Below are 6,192 nucleotides of genomic sequence, written 5' to 3' on the forward strand. Positions count from 1 at the left end.
GGATGTTTCACAGGGCGCCCCCTAGCGATGAATTACAGAACAAGAAAGGCTGGGAAAGACAGAATTAGCCTCTGGGGGAAGATTGCCCTAATTGGTTGTCTAATACAGAGTGAACGTCACTGGCAAACAATAAAAGGGACACAACAGGCTATCTCTATACATTTATGTATACATATACACATATGTGCATGTGAAAGATAAAGAGAAAAGAAGCTAGCGATTTGAGAGTGGGAGGGACATAGGAGGGGTTAGAGGAAGGAAAAGGAAGGGGAGAAAGTGGTGTAATTTTATTTTAATTGAAAAGAATGTGAAGAAGTAGAAAAACTGGATTCGCCAATCTGAAAAAAAGTTTTAACGGTAAAAGAGAGAGTCTCTCATAAAAAGAAAAAGAAAGGGAGTTTGAAGAAAATTTCTCTTTGATTAGAGATGTTATCTAATGAGAGGTTCAAGATTGGAAGAAGCCAGCATTTTCCCGGATTATTAAGACGTCACTAGTGGAGTAGAAGCCCTTGATGGTGCGGGGCAGGACGCACTCATCTGTGGCAGCCTTTTCCTAAAAGAGCTCCTTGGACAAGCAGGTATGCCCAGCCTACTGAGAATGAGATGACCAAGAGCAGGTGGTGCTCAGTGGGCAGCAGAGTGATGGCTTTGGTGGACCAGGAAGGGCTGAGGTGAGAGCCAGCGAGGTGAAGAAGCCCTTCTCAGGCACCTCTGACCACAAGACGGCCAGTGGGTTAGCCTCTTCCTCCCCCTCCTCGCCCCCACCACCTTTTTCCTTTTAATGGCTCCTCCCAGATCATCGGTGGTCGTGGGAACCAGAATTCTCTGTAACACAGTGCCAACAGCCTCCAGGTGGAAGGTTCTGGAAAGATGAGAGTAGGAAACACTAGGAAGCTGTCTCCTGGTTCAGACAACTGGCCGCATGGAGGAATCATTTGGAGCCAGGCTTGGGCAGAAATTTGCAGGTAGCTTTGTTGACTCTGAGTTCTAACATAACATCAGTTCCACCCCAAACTACCCCCACCCCTTAGCTTCCGGCAGGAAATTGTGTTTTTATTCCCAAAGCAGTGTATACACACTGGGGGAGGGAATGAAGAAAGGCAAATTAATAGCGATAGTCAATAGATTAATAAACCAGAATTGGGATGTGCTCGGTGACTGCTGCCCATCAGCACATAGGTACAGGGAAGCAGGCGGGCTTGTGGTGCACCCCTTTCCTTACTGTAGGTCTTCCCACTTCCGGCTGAAGGAACTTCTAGAACATTAGAGAGTCCAGGGCTTTTTCCTCCCTTCATTTTTCCTTCTTCTTTTAGGATCGGACACCGAAGACTAGAACGTTCTAATGGGGATATTGGGAAGTCTGCATGTCCAGGGGAGGATGCGTGCTCAGAAGCAAACCTAGGAAGGCTTTACGCGCTCATCCGGAGCAATGCTCTCAGCACGGAAGTAGCCACTGCAACCAAAGCCAATAAGCCACGGGAGGCAAACCAAAAACCAAAAACCAAAAGGCCTAACAGCACTGAAAGGAGGAGGGTGTGCGGTGCAGTTTACCGCACAGTCGGGGTGAAGCCCTAGGTTCCAACACCAACAAGAAAAGCATGAAGTATGCAGAGAACTAAGCATGCAAGATCCATTGGCTGGGTGTGACTGTACACTTGTGATCCCAGTCCTTGGGAGACCGAGTCAGGACGGCAGGATTTCAAAATCACCCTCTGCTGTGGTAAGTTCCAGGCCAGCCTGGGCCTCACAAGACTGTTTCAAAACAAAAGCAAACAATCAGAAAACTCATGTGTGGGGGCCGGGGGGATGAACTAAAAAAATTGTCTCTGAAAAACACTTAATGGTGGATCTACTAGACTCGGACTTTAGAACCCTTGCCTTAGAGGCATGCACTGTATAGGCAGGTGCTCAAAGGGCTGAGAGACGATATGCAGAATATCACGAACTAAACACACACATCAGAAATACTTGAGCAAGAGAAAAGTATTAATAAATAGCTATAAGTTTAAAAATAAACTCCGGAGCAGAAAAATACGATAAATAATTTTTTTAAAAAATCACAAAAGCGTGGTGGCACACGCCTTTAATCCCAGCACTCAGGAGGCAGAGGCTGGCGGATTTCTGAGTTCAAGGCCAGCCTGGTCTACAAAGTGAGTTCCAGGACAGCCAGAGCTACAGAGAAACCCTGTCTCAAAAAAAAAAACAAACAAAAAAAATCACAAAAGGAATCAAAACCACGTTTGGGCAAGCAGAAGAGAGCATTGGGAAACTTGAAGATAGGACAAGGGAAGCTGTCGAGACCTGCGCTCAGAAAGGAAACATTGAGGAAACCCTTAATGAGGTTGGAAATAAAATCTGGAGTCGAAGGACCCAACCAATACCACACACAGAACACAAAGCTGAAGTAAGCTGGCCAGGCAGCTGTGCTCTGCAAAGGCTGTGCTTAGTTACTGCAGCAAGCACACAGAGCCAGAAACGCAATGGGTTGTATCCCAAGGTGAAGAAGCTGGGTCTTACACAGTTTTTTGAGACTGACTAATTTTCCTTCCTTCCTTCCTTCCTTCCTTCCTTCCTTCCTTCCTTCCTTCCTTCCTCTCTCTCTCTTTCTTTCTTTTTTAAATTTGAGAAAAAGGAGACAAAGGAAGAGATCGGCTGCTCTTGGTCACTCCTGGCCATCAAGTTTCAGTAATGGGTGGGGAACACAGCAGCACCATCGTAGACAATAAGCTTGACACGCTGGGAGAGGCAAAATAGTATTCAAAGTCACATTTCCTGGGGGCCTTCTTTTGATATAAAAAATTTAGATTCCTTGTAACTATGTCCCTCAATTATCCCCTCTTTACTACACCAGCAAACTCTTCTTCAAATTTTACCATCAATTTTAGAATAAACGTTTTTTTTGGTTTTGGTCTCTTTAAAAATAGGTCATTTTTATAAGGAACAGAAAAGAGATGTTTCCGTTGACACTGTTTCTGTACATCTCTGGGCTAAGTCTGGAACACAGGTGATTGTGTCCATCCTGCAGAATCATGACTCCAACTGTTACAGACAAGGATAGTAAAATGACGTCACTTTCCTCTTCCCGTGGCTGGGCCATTGTGCAATGAGATCGTAAAGCGGTCTTCCGTCCCTGAATTTCTGCTAGTTCATTATGGAGGCCATTGGGCCTTGGAGAGCTTCCATAATGGTCCCTTCTAGGCTGAGGCACAATGGTGTCGTCCAACATTACACAGACTCCTCCACATTTCTTATATTTTTAGTTGTGAGCTTAGCCTCTAACAACTGAGCCATCTCTCCAGCCTGACTCCACATTTCTTATCTCAGATTGTATCTAACATTAACCTACTCTCCCAAGCCATTTTTGCCCACAGGGCTAAGTGGCTCAGCTATCCCTTCGACAGTATTCCAAGTATAGTTAATAAACCTTTTTGTGATAAATATAGCTAATACAATCTATATATTTAAAAATGGTAACCACTCAAACAAGGTCTGTTCAAAACCAGCTGCTATTTGGTTTCTGACTTTGAATCCATTTGGGACCATCTGGGGTGCTCTTATAGGATCTATGTATACATGGTGATCCAATGAGCTTCCTGGAGCCAGTCCCTCTCCTGAGTTGTGTTAGAATATCTACATGCTTAGTGAAAAGGATGACCAAATGGATTAAAGGACGAGCCAACCTACAGGCAAGTCTTCAGAGAAGCATCCTTCACAACACATCCAGACGTCTGCTCCTGTGACCACCAGGGCTGGCTGTTAGTCATCACAGTGGATAACTGTGCTTCTCTGTACCCAGTTACAATGTCTTCCGAGTCAGTTGCTCCCCCCACCCAGGGAGTGCATGAGAAGTAATTAGGCCTGGGAGAGGATGGCTCTATCAGGGAGAACAGTATGGACAAGCCCTAGGCGTCTTGGTCTTGGAAGAGTGACCATGCAGTACATGCCATTCCAGTAGTCCCATTCCAATGGAAAGAACTACGTGATCCTTGGGTCTCCATGCTCACGTCCACAACAGTTGCTTTGTTGAGTGAGTGAAGGGAATGTGTTACCCATTCAGCCAAGCATTTGCCTCTATACCCTGTCTCGGGTCTATTTTAGGTTTTTAATGATAGTGATTATCATCTAGTTGGGGTCATTCCTAAAAGGCTTGGGAACATAGGCTGGTATGGGGGAGGGGGAAGGAGCCAGAAGTAGAAGAGGATAATCTGGGGACAAGATAGGATTATTGATTATCTCTTATTTACCAAGTTTTGGCCTTTGCTGACAATGAGACTTCACTCTTCCCAGCTTTTTCCAAAGATGTGGACCACTCTAAAGGTGTATTTGAAGTCAAATAGATTGTCCCTTCCTTTTCTTTCAGGTGTTTTAGGGCTTGCTGAAGAGTGAATGATTCACACTTGTGCTGATCAATTATTAGGCAATTTCCACGACTCACAGAGGACTAAGTCTCCATCCATCATGGGGTGGCCATTATGACTCTCTTGATTACTCAGGAGGATCCAGCTATGAAGAGCTGGAGTCCTTCCTGGAATTGAGCTTCTCCAAGGTCAGGCTGGACTAGGATCTGATGTTCTAGCAGATCTAAGCGGGAATGTTCCAAGGGGCGCGATCCCTACAGAGACTTCACCAGGACCAAGGGAACTGTTGGCTGTAAAAGATCAGGTCATCATTTCTACAAGGACAACATCATATCTGAGAGCTCTGCGATCAGCTGATGTTTTTCTGCCCTCTGGTTGAGGATAACACTAACCCGGTAGGAGACACTGTCAGGGAACCTTGAAAGACAAACGTCTCTTTTCTTTGGTTAACGAGATTATGGCTGCCACTGACTGGGTACATTCAGTCCATCTTCTCAGGACAGGGTCTAGGAGTTTAGACTGTTGGGGTCTCCTACCTCCACTAACCACTCCCCCTCCACAGGCGCACAGGCATACCAGAGTTGCTACCCAGATCTCCCAGAATGCAGTGCCCTCGGACTGCCCACCATCGCTAGGACTGCCCACCATTGCTCGGACTGCCCACCATCGCTCAGACCGCCGCGGCAACTTCAGAAGACTCAAGGGCATGCTGGGAACCCTTCCTAACCCTTCCTTGTACTTAAGCAAGTCCGATCAATTAAAATCAAGCCTTGATCAGGGTCCTTGCCAAGGCCTCCATATTTCTTTTCGAAGCCCTTTCCCTTTTAGGAGTTCCTGCCCTTCAGTGTGAATCCAGACCGGAGTGTTTCTGCAGGCAGAAACACTCATTAGACAGGAAAGTTATAGGTTGCTTTACCCCCATTCCATGTTCCTGAATTAAGATCTCAGAGTCATGCTCGCTTTGGCAGCACATATACTAAAATTTGGAATGATACAGAGAAGATTAGCATGGCCCCTGAGCAGGGATGACATGCAAATTTGTGAAGCATTTCATATTTTTTCCAAGGCCCCAGGCACATATGTAGCAGAGGACTGACTACTTAGTCTAGCCCCAGTGGGAGTGCATGGGTCTAATCCTGTAGAGACTTGATGCCCAGAGAAGGGGATACCAAGCTGGGAGATGGGGTGAAGAACTCTAGAAGGGGTAGACTGGGAGGGGGCAACATTTGAGATGTAAATAAAGACAATAATTAATTTTTAAAAAATCTCAGGGCCAAAAATAAGGAAATGTTTTCCAAGTGGAGGTAGCAGTAACATTTGGGGCTGAAATAAGAGATTGCTAAAGATCTTGGGCAGGCCTGATCTCCTCTGGGTGCCAAAAGAGACATTATTTGATTTCTAATATCTTAAGATAGAAATCCTTTGTTCTAAGGACATAAAAGTCTATCCAGCAGCTGGAGAGATATCTCAGTGTTTAAGAACATTTACCCTTCTCCCAGAGGACCCGACTTCAGCTCCTGACCCTTACCTTCCTTTACTGATTAAGTGTCCCAAACAATAAGCTTCACTCTCAACACATTACAACTCTTAACCACTGTTGATCCGGAAAATTAAGGAGCACAAAGGTAGTCCAAGAAAGCTCTTTCCAGGAGGTCTCAAACAATAAATGATCATCTGCATATTAGATGATGTGAACCAGAGAGGGGGATTCTATTCTTTCTGACAGTTGTTCTAGAATTTGTCTACATGGGTTGGGAGATTCAGCAATTCCCTGGGGAAAGAACTGTCCATCTCTGTTGCTTCTTTCCCGAGGCTCTTCCACTCAGGGGCAAAG

General features: G+C 45.5%; 1 non-coding gene across 1 annotated transcript; it reads left to right on the forward strand.

Annotated features, from left to right (window-relative positions):
- Positions 1 to 5,310: 5,310 nt before the first annotated feature.
- Positions 5,311 to 5,418, forward strand: LOC115062476. Its single transcript, XR_003842428.1, has one exon. It is a non-coding gene; the product is annotated as a U6 spliceosomal RNA (small nuclear RNA).
- The last annotated feature ends 774 nt before the right edge of the window (positions 5,419 to 6,192 follow it).

Source organism: Mus pahari, chromosome 17, assembly GCF_900095145.1.
Source record: "Mus pahari chromosome 17, PAHARI_EIJ_v1.1, whole genome shotgun sequence".
Classification (NCBI taxonomy): domain Eukaryota; kingdom Metazoa; phylum Chordata; class Mammalia; order Rodentia; family Muridae; genus Mus; species Mus pahari.